The sequence below is a fragment of the Lygodium microphyllum genome, chromosome 20 (genome assembly GCF_053477565.2).
Source record: "Lygodium microphyllum isolate KBCC chromosome 20, Lygodium_microphyllum_v1.1.10, whole genome shotgun sequence".
NCBI classification, from domain to species: Eukaryota; Viridiplantae; Streptophyta; class Polypodiopsida; order Schizaeales; family Lygodiaceae; genus Lygodium; species Lygodium microphyllum.
In genome coordinates this window covers 120,785,869-120,804,799 of record NC_141154.1, presented here as the reverse complement: position 1 = coordinate 120,804,799, position 18,931 = coordinate 120,785,869, and positions in this window count along the sequence as shown.

Here is an 18,931-nt window from a genome sequence, read left to right as displayed (position 1 = left end):
CCTTAACAAGGCCTCCTACCCTCCCTCATCCCCTACCCGCCATTCAGATGACGAGGAGTAAACTCCCGTCATGCCCTTGTATCGCTTGTCTCCATGTATACGCCTCCTTATGCTATTATATTTTATAACAAAAAGAAGAAGAAGAAGAAGAAGAAGAAGAAGAAAGAAGCACCACAATCACCGCACCTAGGGTTCTCCCTAGCCCCCTCCCCACTTCACACTTAAGGCACATCAAGGGCAGGACTTTCAGACCTATCACCCTAAGACTTGCACCGCACCTCCAACAAAGCACGAACTGGGTCCTCAAGTGTGGGACGTTACCAAGGGCTTGCCCAAGGTTAGACCCATCTCCCAGTTCCACTGCCCACGGGCACCACACACTACACGGCAAGGCAGACACCCCCCTTAGGGAGTGAACAACTTTTCTTGCAAGTTATGTTCGCGCTTCAAGACATGGCTACCCACGGGAGAGGATCGCCCACGGCACCCTTTAATGATCAAAACTTCTTTTCCTGTACCGACATCTGGCCATCTGCCTGCTGCTGATGGCTACCCTGATTGAACCAAGTCAAGGTAGAACTGCCATTGGCATAGATCTTGGAACCTCATCGTCCAATGATCCATGCCCAACGCCTCAAGATCTACAGATCGCTTATTGACTCCAGAAGCCTGAAGACCTTCAACTCAAAACTGAAGATCTTCTACTCAAAGACAAGGATCTTCAATCAAGGCCACGGGTTTTCAAGGCAAACAGTGTTCGAGGGGTTTCTCCAGAATAAATCCCTCTAATACCATCCTCCTAAGGGATTGCTTATTGCTTCAAGCGTTTCAGATACTCAAAAGACGACCAGCTACACAACGGGCACCACAACAGTGTGAAAGATGCCGAGTATCTTCATGGAGCCTAAAGCACGTCAGAATCTTTCCTGGTCATCGTCCTTAAACCCCATCACTTATCATTCACCCAACCACATTGGAAGCAGTGTCCGCCACCTATCTTTTCCACCTAGCAGCCGACCTAACTAGCCACTACGTCCCACCGCAGTGCCATGGGACTAGCACTTGGCTAGGAGGGGGGTAATGTTACGGTGTTTCCCGCAGCACAGAGGAGCAGAAAATGGAAAAAATAAAAATAGCAAAAAAGGCACAGGATAAAAGCAGAAAAGGGCGCCTTGACCGGTAACCAGTACCTGAAAAATTTAAATATTCGGGAACGACCCTCAGGAAGCCTCAGTGTTGGCCCGAGACAACAAAAGAGAAAAAAGGGTGCACCATTAAAATGTGGGAGTGCCCCCGAATCTTTGTAAAAGACTGCCAGGCTCGCTCCTGTACAAAGTGTATGCATTAGTTGGGAATAGGATAAATTAGAATGGTGGGAAATGGGAAAAAGGGCCTAGGCTACGGTCAGCCATGTAAAAGGGGGAAAAGGGAATGACTGCACAAAAAGGATTCAGGGCTTTGTATATAAAGTTGAAAAGTGAATGAGAAGCTCATTCTTTGATGTGTGGCAAAAAGAGTCATCTTCTTCCTCTCTTATTCTCTCCTTCTTGCTTGTGTGTGCTCTTGAGAGAGGGAGTGTGAGAGTGTGAGGGAGTGAGTGTGTGTGAGAGTGAGAGATCAAGAGGGTGAAGCTCTTCACCATCTCCTCTCCTCTTCTTCTCTTCTCTTCTCTTGCGCACGCGGCTATGGAGGATGGAGCTTGGAGATGGAGGAGGCTTGAGGATGCTTGAGCTAGCATCAAGAATCGTGGAGCTACCGAAGTGCAAAAGAGAGGAGGGTACTCGATCGAGCATTAAGGTAAGCTCACTACACTCGTAGGATCGACGGCGCGTCGGCTAGGTGAGAGATAGCCATTAGATCTCGCTTGGAATGCTTGAAACAATAAGAGATCCGTGGGTCATAGAAAAGGGCGCCTTGACCGATAACTAGTCCCTGAAAATTTTAAATGTTCAGGCATGACCCTCAGGAATCCTCGATGTTGGCCTGAGACAACAAAAGAGAAAAAAGGGCGCACCATTAAAATGTGGGAGTGCCCCCGAATCTTTGTAAAAGAGTGCTAGGCTCGCTCCTGTACAAAGTGTACGCATTAGTTGGGAATAGGATAAATTAGAATGGTGAAAAATGGGAAAAAGGGCCTAGGCTACGGCCGGCCATGTAAAAGAGGGAAAAGGGAATGACCGCCCAAAAAGGATTTAGAGCTTTGTATATAAAGTTGAAAAGTGAATGAGAAGCTCATTCTTTGGTGTGTGGCAAAAAGAGTCTTCTTCTTCCTCTCTTCTTCTCTCCTTCTTGCTTGTGTGTGCTCTTGAGAGAGGGAGTGTGAGAGTGTGAGGGAGTGAGTGTGTGTGAGAGTGAGGGATCAAGAGGGTGAAGCTCTTCACCATCTCCTCTCCTCTTATTCTCTTCTCTTCTCTTGCACGCGCGGCTATGGAGGATGGAGCTTGGAGATGGAGGAGGCTTGAGGATGCTTGAGCTAGCATCAAGAATCGTGGAGCTACCGGAGTGCAAGAGAGAGGAGGGTACTCGATCGAGCATCAAGGTAAGCTCACTACACTCGTAGGATCGACGGCGAGTCAGCTAGGTGAGAGATAGCCATTAGAGCTCGCTTGGAACGCTTGAAACAATAAGCGGTCCGCGGTTCTTAGCGGTTGAGCGAAAGCTCCCACACTTGGTATGCGCATTAGATGCGACAAGCATCAGGGACTCGTCTACTTGTCACAGAGGGAGTACATTCATAAAGTCCTTGAGCACTTCTGCATGTTGCAGGACGTAAAGCCTATTGGCTTTCCATTGCCTTCTTATGTGAAGGTATCACAGGCTGATTGTCCCCGCAGACAGATGAGCAGAGGGCCGAGATGGCCAAGATTCCCTATGCATCCGTAGTGGGCAGACTTATATATGCCATGATAGCCACTCGTCTAGATATTGCCTTTGCAGTTGGTGTTGTGGCATGCTATATGGCTACACCTGGCAAGAAGCATTGGGATGCCATGAAGGGTATCATGAGGTACCTGAAGGGCACTGCAAATATGTGCATATGCTATGGCAGCTAGGATACAGGAGTCGTGGGGTACACTGACTCGGATTATGCAGGACATGCAGATAGTAGGAAGTCCACTTCCGGCTATGTATTCACCTATGATGGAGGTGTTGTTTCTTGGATATCCAGGGTGCAGAAATGCATGGCCATTTCTACTATAGAGGCTGAGTATGTTGCAGCCATTGAGGCTTGGAAGGAGGCCATTTGGTTGGGTCATTTAGTTGCTGACCTTGGTATTGATGATATTCCTATACTGCATTTGGATTCTATGAGTGCTATTCAGTTAGCCAAGAATCCGATCTTCCATGTGAAGACAAAACACATTGAGGTGAGGTATCACTTCATATGTGGGGTCGTTGAGGACAAGTCTATTGATCTTGTCAAGATCTCGACTGACCAGAATCCTGCAGATCTACTCACGAGAAGCCTCTCTACAGAACGCTCTGCCTTCCTCACGAGGTTGATGGGCGTGGGATGAGATGACGTCTTTCCTCATCCTATTGTACATGTGTACATGTTGTACTGTTTTTTTCTTTTTCTTTTCACTCCTCACTGGGGCAGATTTGCCTTTAAGTGGGAGGTTGTTGGGGGTAAAGGTGCCTCTGTCTAGCCGCTCATGTATTATTACACTGACAATCACCGCCACTGCACACTGCAAGTGATGGGCGCCCGTGTATTACTACACTGACAGTTTGAATAAAGAAAGGCCCGGTCACACATTGTGACTGTTGGAGTTCCCATTTCTAGTCTCTCCCTTTCTTGCTCTTGCTCTCTCACCATAGCTCTTGATTCCAACCTTCGATCCATCGCTCCCTTTCAAAAATATCGTAGAAGACCACAAAAGAAGCCCAAGCCTCACAAACGAAGGCATCGATGGAGAGCCAGCACAATGCCGCGATGGATATCCAAAGCATTGCTATGTGCTCAAGGGTATTACGCAGGTAATCGATGGATTTGGGTACCAAAGTCCCCTGCTAAATCACTCTATTAGCTCAAGGCCATATCGTATCAAAAGCAAAGAAGCGAAGGAGGAAATCTAGACAAAAATCCAAGTCTTCACTCAACAAGGTTGAAGCAAAGAAGCGAATGAGGAAATCTAGACAAAAATCCAAGTCTTCACTCAACAAGGTTGGAGTGACTGAGCCCCTCACGAAAATCAAGAAACCAAAGGGGATTATTCGAAGGATAGATCCTCAGCCTAGCGTGCTTGACAAGCAAATATCATATGTACCCGTTGAGTGTACAGAAAAGCCACTAGTGCCCAAGGAGCCTTCGATTTCCTAAGAGGATAACGAGCATCATAGACACAACATTGCTCATGGTAAGGTTAATTGCTCAATAGAGCAAATGGCAGAATCATCTAATAGCCATGAGCAAATCGTCCAACCAGGGTCAAGGCCACTTAGGAGTCCCAAGTCTCCTAACCCTCTTTCCATAAACAGACACAAGAAGCACAACAACAGTCATCAAGTGCAGCTGCTCAATCCCAATCTCTATCTCCATCTGAGCTTCCAAATGTCCAAAATGTGAGACATGACACCACCCTTAGCTCTCAACCTTACGATATGCCTGAGAAATCCATCGTGACTAGCTCAAATAATGCTCTCGATCTGCACAGATGAATGTGCAAAGGGCAACAAAATACACATCCACTTCTGATCTGCTTAAGGACTTGACACTGTAGCCTACCAATGGTGGCCAGTCCACTGAACTAGACATTACTACTTCTAATCAAGAATCACAGCACTCACAGCCTTTAGCCGTGATGATACCCCTTGCGGAATGTGAACTTAGCCATTCACCAGTAACCAACATCCCTGATACCTCCAGTACTGCCGAAGCACCTAAAGCCTAGGCTTGAGGAGAAACCTCTCAAAGATGTGGCCAAGGAGATGGCGCATCTGACTAATCAACCTAGCAAGGTTGTTCAGCAGATCGCAGCTAAGCCCATGAGAGCACACCAAAGAAAGAGAGTGCTAAGGCCCAACCAAGCACATCAACGGTTGACCTAGTTCAGGGTCCTCTGAGTCTTTGAGAAAGACACCTTCATTGCCCACGAATAGGAGGAGAACACAACAAACACAATGGCAGTTACAAGTGGTTATGGACCCCAAGAAGATTGAGACCAAGAGCACGGAAGAACTGGGGAATAAAGCATCGAGTCCACCCACTAAGGAACCCATTTCCATCTCCCCTAACACAGCAGTGAAACCTCAAAAACATTTGTGTGTTCTACTAAGTCAAAGCGACCATCACCATCAGCGGTTGCTCACACCACTCAATCCACTGATAACAAAACTTGCATTGACCAATCAAGAGTGGATACAACACTGTCACAATAGGGTGACAAAGCTATACCAGTCACATCCAAGGAGAACCATGATGCAATAACAAAGCCTCGAGAGGAACATGGAAACCCTAAGGACATAAGCAATCCTAGAATTGACCAATCTTTCTCATCTCGACCTGAGCCCCCAACCATGCTAAAGCCTAAGGAAACTCCTAGAACCTTGCATGAGATAGCAATCGAGCAAGCCCTCATTGAACATAGAAGTGTCGCAGAATGCTTAACTGAGTTGGATGCTAAGCTCAAAGTGTTTGCATGTGTCAACGTCCTAGCAGACATGGGCACATTCCCTAGGGGATAGTTGAAAGAATACCTACCATTTCCCCTAACCTGGGAAGAGTAAGAATATCTCGACAAGCACTATGACAGGCTCCTGCATGAACGCATGCGACTCATCTCTGACGAGGAAGCCAACAAACTACACTTAACTGTGACATTCAATGATGTGCTCTGCCAACCAAATCTCTTAGAGATAGAGCAACTAAAGTGACAATCAGAGAGTCAAAGTCAATTTGAAAAAAGTTGGCTTGAAAACCACGTTACAATGGCCAAACTAGGAGCCCAGATTATGACAGTCTCAGAGGAGCGATTGGCCAAATGGCTGTCTCAAAGAGACCCAACCTATGTGGCGCCAACTTCCTTTCGAGCACGTTGACTGCCATTCGGGGTATGGACTTAGCTGGAACTAGCCAAGAGAACTCTTTGGCTAATAAGGTTCTCATTGAGGAGGAGTTACATGTTTCCAGTAGACTCGAATAAGGTGCCATGCTACTCAATGTTACAAAATATCTATTGTTATTGAGTAAGATGCCACGAGTACTGGATGCATGTGCCACACTCCAGTACAATCCTGAGTTCTACAATTGGTTTTTATCCTCACGAAGTGACATGGGTTTATAAACGTGTATATAAATAAACAACGAGTTTTGTGACTATGTATAGATAATACCAAAAAAAAAAAGCAAGCACACACACAAGCAATGATAATCTAGTGCAGGTGATATGCATCGAAGTCAACACCATGGGATTCAAGTAAGTGATGTCTCTTTGAGCTGCACCTGTTCATTATGGTTCAAGCATATGACTTGCATGCACTCTCATGAGTTGCCAAGTGGATGCACAACAACACAGGTCTTTGTATGAAAGTGTTGAAGGCCCAAGTCACCGCAAGACCACCAACCTCACAAAGAGCCATGACGAAGCCTCACCGCCAAAAGCAAAAATCACCCTTGCCGATCGCCCACATCGCATGGCCCAAAACTTGATCAGTGGCCACTCTCTCTTTCTCAGTCAAACTCTACACCTGGCACTCACACGGTAGCTATTACCTCAATTGTACCAACATCGCACATTACAAAGAGGTTTTGCAAAATCTCAAGTGTATCTCTCCATCTCAACATCTGTTCCTCTAGCATCGAGGCTAGTAACACAATCATCCTTGTAATATCCATTTTTCACAACCTTTGGTTCTCAACATTTCTTAGTCCAAATGAAAGGCTGACAACCTCAATGTATTGCATTGGTTGTATTCATTTTATCCAAAAAAAAAAAGAAAAAAAGAGAAAAAAAAAGCACTCACGATCACAACACAGCACCTAGGGGTCCTCATATTAGGTACGTCCAGTGACCTTGATCGGCTGGCTCTGTCCTAATCCCCTAGCTCTTTTACACATCCCCCATAATTGTTCAGGGCACATAAAGGGGAGGACATACCTAGGGAGCTCGTCTCGCCTATAGTTAGACCTATCACCCTAAACCATTTGCACAATTCTTTTTCGCATTCCATCTTAGTGCCATTGTAATCAACAGTGGTACGCAAGGCATGGAAGACCATGAAAAGTACATTGTACTCTTCAAGTAGCCACCAACTACCAAAGCTAAGGCATCAATGAGCTTAATTATGCCACATCGTGTGGTCAAAATCACAAATGATATCTCAAGAAGCCTTCAAGTGTACTTCTCCTCAACATTAATAATTTTTCCCATCCCATCGAACCCTTGCGTCATCCACACATTGCTACGAGGAACCATCCCAATAGTCTTCTACCTACGTAATATCTAAGTATGCACGTGTACTCACATAATATCTGCACCACAATCTATACACAGTTTGGGTCCTCAAGTGCAGGACATTACTCTCAGCATGCTTAGAGTTCGACATGTCTCCCAAACTAATCAAACTATGTCTTGTGCACGATAATAAGACTAGCACTACCCCAGGGAGAGACCACATATGAGAGGTTTTCAATTGCAGGTATCGCAAACTCTAACAAAAGTATTTTTAGCTCTTCATCAACACTCAACTTTGAATTCTTATCTTTCATCATTGTGCAATCCCACCAACGAATTGTCGCCTACCCCAAAATCCCCCGAATATCAACACCTATGCCAACCCATGAGTGCAACTCCCAACAAAAGCCATCCCTATCCCCAATTTCAATAACCCTATCACCAACCAATTATGCCAACAAAGTGCCACCAACCGCCTTCATCCACACCACCATTAAAACTCCTCTAAGGCCAACCATAGTAATCCCTTCCAACCACATCTTCGGTGCATGCCAAAGCCTGCTACCTACGACGGTGAGTACCATGGGACTAGCACTCGTCTAGGAGGGGGTAATGTTAACCCTCAAATGAATAAGGTGAAAAATCCAAAAATTCTAAAGCAGAAGACAAAGAACAAGGCAAAAGTGAAACGGAAGACGAAGGCACGCCAAGAAAAATATGGAAACACAAGAAGTGCAAAAAAATCCTAAATAAAGGAAAAAGGCGCACAAGAAAAAGTGCAAGTCAATACTTTTGTAAAAGACTGCAAGCACATCATGATTTAATTTAAAGAGCATCGGCCTCTCACCCGTGCAATTTGTAAAGGTAGATGGGCAGTAGGAAGGAAGCTAGGAAGATAGGAGGACAATGGGAAAAAGGGCCTAGGCCACGGCCGGCCATGTAAAAAAGGGAATAAGGGGATGACCACCCAAAAGGGATTTAGGGTTTTGTATATAAAGTTGAAAAGTAAATGAGAATCTCATTCTTGTGTGTGGCCAAAAGTGGCTCCCCTCTTCTTCTTCTTCTTCTTCTTCTTCTTCTTCTTGCTTGCTTGAGCTTGTGCTTGAGAGAGGGAGTGTGAGAGTGTGAGGGAGTGAGTGTGTGAGTGTGTGAGGGTGAGGGACCGGGGAGGAGAAGCTCTTCAACTTCTCCTCTCTTCTTCTCTCCTCTTCTCTTCTCTTCTCTTGGTCATAGAAATGGAGCTTGGAGCATGGAGCCTAAGGATGGAGCTTGCTTGAAGCTTGCACTTGGATCGTGGAGCTACCGGAGTGCGCAGAAGAGGAGGTAACTCGATCGGCATGGAGGTAAGCTCACCACACTCATGGATAGGTAGCGCGTTAGCTATGTGAGAGATAGCCATTAGTGCTCGGCTTGGAACGCTTGAAGCAATAAGTGGTCCATGGGTCTTGGCGGTTGAGCGAGAGCTCCCACAACCTCCCTCAAATAATCCTTGTCAAGTAATACAATCTACTCAAATGTTGAGTTAACTACAATTGAGCTTTTGTGTAGAGATATCGGTTGAGAGAGAGAAGAGATAGAGACATACGATTTTTGGTACTGAAGAGTGTACCTCAATAATGATTTTAGATAGGTATATATACTATATACAACTTGGCCCTTACGGGCGGCATGGGCATTGCCCTTTATCCCAACAACCTCCCCCCTAAAGGCAATGTGCCCAAAGGTAGAGGAAAAGAATCAGCTAAGTCTAAGTATATACAAAGTTGAAGAGACTATATCTATCAAATACCCATCATCTGCCACGGCAATGAGCAAACCTTTCTATTAGAAGAACTTTTGTGAGAAGATCTGCAGGGTTATCTTCAGTGTGCACCTTGACCACCTCAATGCTCTTACTGTCAAGTACCTCTTTAATGAAATGATACTTCACATATATGTGTTTTATCTTTGCATGAGAGACAGGGTTCCATGCTAACATGATAGCACTCTGACTATCACAGTGGAGGACAGAAACCTCAATAATCCCAAGCTCAGCCAACCAAACATTACAAGCATAAGGCCTCTTTGCATGCCTCAGTGTGGCAACCACATACTTTGCCTCTGTAGTAGACAGTGCAACAAAATTCTACAGCCTAGATATCCAAGAGACAAATCCCCCTGTGAAGTTAAACACATCCTGAGATTGGACGAATGAGTTCCATGTGCAGATTGATGCATCAGTTGAAGGTCTAGATGCAATCTTATGCCAAAAAGGCTCCTCAAAGTTGGATCAACCTAGAGGCCCAAGAGAAACACCAAGGAAAACAAGGTATCATCAACAACCATCTTTTTTATAATTGATATGTCCACCACAAAGAAAACAACACCACAAACAAAAAATCTTCACACAGCTTCATAGAAACAATTCTCCCATGGCTTTAACTTGGACAAAATCCATTATGCTCTTCATATTCTTCATAGAATTCATTGATAGACCACAAAAACACAAAATAATACTCCACTTTGAATGGAAAGATATCACATATTATTCATCTTCAAATATTCCATAGCTTTCTCTCACAATCTCTCATAGGTAGATACATTGTCTTTCATAGAATTGGCTCTCTCTCTCTCTCTCTCTCTCTCTCTCTCTCTCTCTCTCTCTCTCTCTCTCTCTCTCTCTCTCTCTCTCTCTCTCTCTCTCTCTCTCTCTCTCTCAATAGTACATCATATCCTCACTATAATACTCAATAATCACTCACAATAACCTTTCTTTGGTTGTGAATACCCCTCCCAAGAGGTATGTATGATATGAAAACTCACCAGAGCCACTACAGTGACTCTTTATAGCTTATCACTACCACTTCACTCCAATCTTCTCTTGAGTCTTCAACAGATACTTCTTCCACTTCTTTGAGCTCTTTTTAACTTTCATTTATCTCTTTCCAAGGTTAGAAAATTTTCCCATACTACACCCTCATCCAACAAAGCACATACAAAGGCATACATAATAGAACACAATAGGAACATAGGCTCTACAGAAGCTCTCAATAGAGGGTTACATAAGGTCAATAGAAAGCATCCAACTCAACTAAAACTAATAAAAACCATCAAAAACCAATGAATGAGCTTTCAAACAACCTCAAAATTCATTAATCATTACTCCATTCTTCCATATAGAAGAAAAATAGAACAAAATAGAGGCAAAACAGAAGCTATCAGACTCAATCAGACACTATTAAGACATCAAACCAGAATATCATAGACCCTCATATCTCTACTAAAAAACATCATGAGATTATCAAAACTATTCATTCCTATCCAAAACACTCTCAAACCACTTCCAAACCAATCAATCATCATGTAAAATCAACCATTCAGTCCACAAGAACAACAGAAATCAACCAAAAAACCATGTCATTTTAGCATTCAACATACCCCCACACTTAATAAGGGAGCGTCCTCGGTGACCTAGAAAAGAGAGAATACAAGTTCATCAAATAGCTCAACTTGATCTTCCAACAACAATCTTTAGGAGACTCCATCCAATTAGGACCCCATCTTATAACCTATATCTAATAAAGAATACAACGAAAGGGAAACCCTATATCCATTAACACATCTTGTGAACAATAGAAAATCATGACAAATTCGTAAAGGATATAAGAGGTTATGCATCTTGAGCTATCCATTCACCATCACCATCATTGCAAATCTTCAAAAATATAGCTCTCAAACAAATCGAATATCCAACCACCACAAACGCATCACATATAAATTAACACATAGCACAAATACTAAACACAAAACAACCATATGAATGGCACCTCCAAAAGAGAGATATATCATTATGAATCATGAAAGATACATCCAAAGGTATCAATGAAGATGATCCCTCTTGAAGACTTAGTGATTCCAAAAAGGGTCCATGAATAAGGATTCATCCACAAAAGTCTTTGGAGGATTTTGAAAAAATTTGAAGGCAACACATCCTCTCTAGCAAGACAAGATATCTACTAGGTAAACAAAGGGCATGAAAATACAATACATCCAATTGTTGGGAATCAGTGTTCACATTTACATTCATGCACAACTTTGGAATGGCATTTGGATCATTATGTGAATACATGTGCATATACGCTAGGTACCAAGCAAAGTGAGCCATCAATCTCACTAAAGGATCTGGAGATTGAGAATCAGCAAATCACCTCTCAAGTACATATAAGACAAAAGCATAGTATCTTAAGTCACAGAGCCTTCAAAAACCATTCTGATTACTTCATTCAACAAGTCAGAAGACCAAGCCCCACTCTAACCATCTTCTGGGGGGAGAGATAAATCCATCGTTGAAAGCTTAATGTAGAAAACCAACTTTTGTTGCTAGATGGTGTACGAAAAATGTGTGATCTAGAGAAACATATTCTTGGAACTATTTAAATAAAGACCACATCCAATCCATTTGAGACTAAAGTTTTTCCATCTTAGCTTGGAACAAAGACCATAATGTGGCTTGTCTTTGGAGAACTACTAAGTCCTCAAGGGACAAAGAAGGAACTGGCTGCACAAGACTCTATGAAGAAGAGCGAGACAAAGCCCCAATTGATCCTTGAGTTGTTGAATCTGAGCCTTGCTCTGGTCTAGGACAGGTGTAGTGGATTTAAGCTTCTCTGTTTGGGCAGCTATATCACAGCCTTCATCTTTTCAACCTCCTTCTGTAACCTATCCCTCTCCTCTGTTACAATAACAACTTGGGACTGGGTTTCGATCAACTGAGTTGTCAAACTAGAGGTTTCATCTTTCTATGTATCCATGACCTTAGTTTGCTGCTCCATTTGCATACAGAGGTCAAAAAATTTCTCTTGAGCAGAAGCTAACTTAGTATTAGCTTTATACAGCTCCTCCTTATACTGTTGAACTTCTTTATAAAAAGAAGAAGAAAGTTGTTGGATACATGCAATAACTAAAAGTTCAATTGAACTCCGGATGTCCTTGCACAAAAAAGGAATGGCATCTCTTGTTACCAGGTGTTGCACATAAGGAATAGAAATGTTGTCCATGCATACCATCCCTATGGGATTTGAAAAGATTTGGCATTTGAAGGAAGACAGGCTGTGTGCTGCAAGATTGAGTAGGAATTGTAACTGGAATTGAAGAAGTAGGAATTGCAGTAGCTCATTTTAGGCACTTTCTCTGAATGACTAGAGGTGGGGGAGAATCATCATCATCAATGATCACATCATCATCTTCATGAGGAGGAGGAGGAACCTCTAGAGGATCAATTGGAGGTAAAGGGACTTCCTTTGTAGCAGGGGCAGCATCCATCAAGAATACATAAAGGTACGATCCAAATGTGACATTAGTCACATTTCCTCTAGTAGTTCTAATGAAATGTTGATCCATGTTTGCCAGGAGATAGGTACTCCAATCAATGGTAATACATTTTAGGACCATACGAGAAGCTATGAATAACTCCTTAGAGAGGTAATGAGACGAAGGTATAAACATGTCATGAAAAAATTGGCATAACTGCTTCCACAAGGAGTTGGAAATCATAGAGACATTGATCCGTGATGTTGTAATAACCTTCTTTGGAACCAAAACGTCTAGATTCTACTTCTGTAAGAGCTTCAAAATATCCTTGTTGGAGAACAACTGACGAGCAATAGGGAAGGACTCCCCACGATATGGCAAAGAAAGAGCCTTTCCCAGACTCTTAAGTATCATAAGAATAGTTGTACCACGAACAAGACCAAACCTCTTATTGTAAGAGGTTAAAAATTGATCATAGATGTCAGGATCATCTTGAATTAGCGGTAAGGAAAGGCCCATAAACTTGGATAATCCTACTTTAGCAACGAGGTCCGAATCTAGCAATAAGGAATAATCATGCAATACCAAAGGCACATACTAGATCAGGGGAGGGGTTCGAGACGCCATTTAGATTGTTTGCACACACACACATACCCCACACACATAGACAAACACAATGAATGCCTGCAAAATAACAAGATAAAAATAGATAAGATATCAATCATAATAAACTCACACAACTCGATCGACTAATTAATCATCCCCAAACAGTTCACATCCTAGGAAGAATTTGGCATGACCTCTACACACATGCGATCGAAAGCTTCATGCGATGTAGATAAACAAACACCTTGAATCCCTATATCGGACAGAAAAGAAAAAGAAAAATACATACCGTATCTTGACTCATCAACATGAGCAAAAAAATATAAAAAATTACATAAGAACTTATTAGACTGACATGACACTCGAATTGTTGGCCATCATTGACAAGAGAGATACATACCGTATCTTGACTCGTCAACATGAGTAAAAATATATAAAAATTACATAAGAACTTATTAGATTGACATGACACTCGAATTGTTGGCCATCATTGACAAGAGAGACTAGACAAGACTCCACTGTTCCCATCCCCACGAAGCACGTTCATTAAAAAGGGAAATGTGCGATATGGGGGGAAGAAATATAATGAAAGATTCATTTTAATAAAATTATTAATAATGGTTGAAATTTTATTAAGTAATAAATCTTAAAAATAAAACAGTGATTCCTTATTATCCTTTATTTAAAAATTATTAAGTTTGAAATTGTGCTTTTAGCATAACCCAGACTTTAGACCTTGATCAAGGGTCTTTAAATGCAAATTCATTTATTAAAATTTAATTGTGTGATGGGTGCTTTTTTGCCAACGCGTGCTTTTTAGTGACAACTAGTTCATTTTCAATTAAAATTAAATGTGTATGTAGTACACGAAGCAAGTGTTAAGTGAGTGGCAAGTTGATTTTATTTAAAATTTTTGTGTTTGGCGCAAACGCGCATGAAAAATGTGGAGATCATAATTTCTTTTAATAATCAATTGTGGATTTTAGAATAGCAACGATAAAATAGAAAAGAAAAAATATATAGAGGAGGGGTGTGTATGCAAGTACAGTCCGAATGCACTATCAATAATGGAGATGATGCAACCGTAATGTAATCCAACAAGAAAATCAAATGAGAGCTGAAAACGTTTGCCAACATTAATGAAGTTCAATATGAATCTTGAATTAATTAATTGGTTCACAATTAATTTTGGTCATTTTAGCACATGAAAGTGATCCAAAAATATGAAAAATGTGAGTATGATTTTTTGAAATTTTTTTATAAAAAATTATTTTTTAAACTATTTTTCAAGTATTTTTTTATCAATTTCCATGAAATTAAAGGTTTTTAATGATTTTCTAATTTTGTGTTGATATTTTCTACTCACAAAAATTCTAAAATTTTTGAGAAGGTAGCAAATTATTTGGGAAAATTTTTTAGAATTTTTTAATATTTATTTGGCCTTTTATGGGGTTTTATGGTTTTTTATAGTTTTTGTAAATTTTCAAGTGTTCTTTAATTGTTCTTCAATTTTAAAAGACTTAAAATTGAGAAAAATGTACCCGGGTTGCGTGTTAGCTGTGTGTGAACATCACCCCATGGAAAAACCGCATGCACGTCCTTGCGCGTGAACAACCGCAATCACAAACATGCGTCACGAGAGATAGACACGCCCACACGTTAATGAGAGACACATGTACATGACATGGAGGAAAAGAGGGGCCACGCACAGGAAAATTGAGTAAGAACTATGGGGCCAACAACCGAGCGCTGTCGCACGGGAAACACACTGGAGTTCGTGAAGTAACTCGCCGCAGGGACGCTTTGCGAGATGGAAGCAAAGGATGATGAAGAGCATTCAACTCAAGGTAAATACAAAGAACAAAAAGAATGCTTGGGTTTCATATTCAATCAATTACATATATTGGCATTAAAAAAAAGTGGGAATCTAAGTCATTCAATCTTCACAATACATCATTTTAGCTAAGATGAGCTTGATGATGTTACGGCATGAAGAGTTCAAGTCTGGGATTATACTTGAAATTTGTTGATTTTGCTTCTTGACACAATGAGGTGTTGAACGATGATAGATCAAGATTGGTTCATAGGAGACAAGTACAAGCTGCTAAACAATTCCTCAAGGTCTTGGAGGTCTCTAAGCCCTCTCCCACGTTACAACTCCAATCAGAATTCGCTATATTTTTAGCAGCAGCCATCACATCCATCTTTATCAGAACCTTCCTTCCAGCAGCCATCACATCCATCTTTATCAGAACCTTCCTTCTTGTCTTTGTTCAATCTGCCATCTTCTTCTCTCTGTCTGTCTTCTTCGTTCTAAAAACAATTCAGCCCACATTGGTTGTGCCAATAGTTGTGCCTTTTCTATCTCTCTATCTGTCACCTTCTATAGTACTTTTTGCTTAAGTGCCTCTTCCAAGCTCCATTGCTTTTAAAAAATGGTTGACGATCCACATATCAGCATTGTTTTTGCTTGCAACTTCTTCATAGATTTCACGTGGCCTACGGCTTTTGGTTTCCAGTACAATTACGGGAAGACATGAGAAATCACAGAGTGAAGTCATGGCTTTGCATTGACTCTGCAAGGCTGGCATATTTAGCTTAGCGCATGATTCGTTTGCAGGTCTATCGATCCATGTCCAAGAAGCTTCAAAACCTTCCCCTCCTTTGCGCCTTGAGGCTCCCTTGATGTGAACCTTCATCAATCGACATGGGCTTCTCCTCGCATAAAAAATGTGCTTCTCAGTGGCTTCAGCCGAGAAAGATGGCCTGCAGTCGCCACTTTGATTACCTCAGCGTGCGATGATGACGACCTGTGCTATCATCGCACAGGTCGTCATCACTGAAGCAATGAATTGCGTGTTATCTTTAGGGTTTGTTGCGTGCTTACTTCATACTTTGATGCCGTCCAAGATCTTTAAAACATAGCAGTAGTCTCTGAGATTGCCCGTATTCCTGAGGTTGCAGTAGTGAGACTGACAATTCTGTTGACCACATAGGTGGCTTTAGACTCTTGATTTTGATGGAATAGCCTCTGTAGTCATGATCAGCGCACACATTCAGTTCTGTTGCTATCATAGTAAGCCATGACGTGAATCCGTGTAGGCTCAATAGGTTCGTTCCAGTGCCATGCTACTGTCATGTTAAAGGTGGATCAATTTTCCACAGCCAGGAGTGAGGATGCCGATCATCGCCTTTGGCATGAGGCAGTTGGCACAGAGACAACCTGCCCTCCCTCTCCCCCCCCCCCCCACATAATAGAGAGATTACTTACTATTATCATCCCCAACAATGATAAAAGCAGATATTTTTCGTTCACAGCGGCATATCTCCTCCCTTCAATCTGAAAAACTTGTTTCCCTTTTCTTAATAAAGTTAAGGCTATATATATACGATTCTCTTATATCATTATCATGTCCCACTGACGTTCCATTCATATTAGATTTGTAAAATGAAGGATGAAAGGAATTCCAAAATTTTTTATTATGATCTTTTTGTGAACCTCCTCTATTTGCATTCAAGCTTTTTCTTGAGTCACTGGCATTGCTTTTCTTCAAAACCACTACAAGATATAGACCTTATAGCGACGTTTAAAACGACGAAAATACAAACAACAAAATTTGCCCCCGTCGTCGCAAAAAGCGTCGTTATTGACGACCCCATGGAATCGTCACGCATATAGCGACGGTTACAGAGGAATTTGCGACGCTGATAGCGACGACAATAGCGGCGCATGCAGTAAATTTGCGACGCAAATAGCGACGGTAACAGAGAAAAAAAAATTTGTGGCAGGGCAACAAGCTGCCCTGCCACATATAGCACTATGTGCTGTATGAGAGCCATACAAAATAGTTTCTGCACTGCTGCATACAAAGTGTTTGCAAACAATAAGAATGTATACTGAAATCATAAAACTGATGGATGAAATAAATACATGATATCGCATAAAATGCGATTGGTACAATCATAAAACAATATCACTAATACATAGAAAATGTCTACATAGATCGGGCGACTAAAAACTAAAGGTATGTGAGCTCTAAGGATCCAAGGGCGAGCTACAAATCGTCGTCCCCCAAAAGCTCTTCCCGCTGTAAAGGAGCATCAAACGGATTCTGCAGAAAAAGAAACAACATATCAATCCACCATACAATAATGCATTCAAATATCTCATGGTAACTACAGACAAGAAAGATGAGTGACTTACTGGGCTGCCGTATCTATACAATCGGTCGATCAATTATCTGAGACCATGCCTCTCTGCATATCGAGTCTCAAGGCCTTGCGGATCGCGATTTGTAATGGAGTGCTGCAAAGAAAACAAAATGCTAACTGTTAGAAACATGATTGTCAGTACAAAGAATATCTCAAAAAAACAAATAAGCAAAACAAAAGAGTTTTCTTACAAAGTCCTCCAAATATGTCCTGTGGCCGCCACTCCCAAGATGATGTACCGATCCGGCCTCGATTCGTGCCCTCGCCGCCTCCCGCTGCTGACCCCAACGTCCTAGCGAATTTGTAGCCTCCTCCCTCAGTCGGTGCCAGTCGTCTGCATCTAACCACTCGGGCTTTGGAGCCCCACTCTTGATTGCCTTGCGTGTGTCGGATCGTCTATGTGACATGTATGCACGCATGCAATCCATCATCCAGCCCGTAGAGAATCTATCCACTGCGGCTGGCATCGGGAACTCCTCGTGCAAGGATGCTACTATGTACTCCTTGCTCCCCTCCTGTATGTTCCTCCAATGATCCAGGACGTTGTGCCGAAAAACTTGTTGGCACAACTCCCTCATGCGAGCCATCACCCTCCTCCCCTCATCATTCATGATGATGGCTCCTGACCTGCCATCCACTAGGTATCCATAATCCCTAGGAGTGTGCCTTGTATGGGCCCTCTCCCATCTCCGTCCACGCTCCTGGGCATATCCAGGAGACCCCTGAACATCCGGTGTACCGACGGGGGTACCCTCTCCCGAAGTGCCACTCAAAGGGGTGCCACCAGAGGGTGTGCCACCAAAAGGAGTGCCACCAGAGGGGGTGCCACCAAAAGGCGTGACATCTGCCGACGGCTGCGCAAAAGCCGAAGTAACTGGAGTGGACGTCCCCACAGGTGTGACAAATCCTGGAGGTGACCGAGCTCCAGCTGAACGATGAGACGGAGACACCGCGTCCGTGTCTCCACAGCAGCAACCCCCTAATCCTCCTGCAGTCGCAGTCCCTCCCTCTAGCCCAAGTCGCGAGCGTCGAGATCGTCTGCTCGAAGCTGAAGCATCTGATCACGCTGAAGCTGATCTAGCAGAGCGCCCTGACGAAGAACGAGACAGCTCCTGATCTGCTATCTCTCTGAATCTCGCGAGCTGATTTGGAGACATACGTGCCATCATCTCCTGAAACTCCTCATCGCTCATCCCTCGACTCATCCTGAAAATGTCAATACCTGCACAGATAAAAAATAATGTTAGAATAATCAATTTAAACTATACAAAGCACATTAATAAAATCATTTTTGAAAAATCCCTCTTAAAATGCATATCTTATCTACCTTTATGGAAGATCTAAACAACGAATTGAGTAATACAATTCTCCAAGAATGAAGTATTCTATGGTCCCATGTTAATCTCCTGACACAACTCTGCATACAC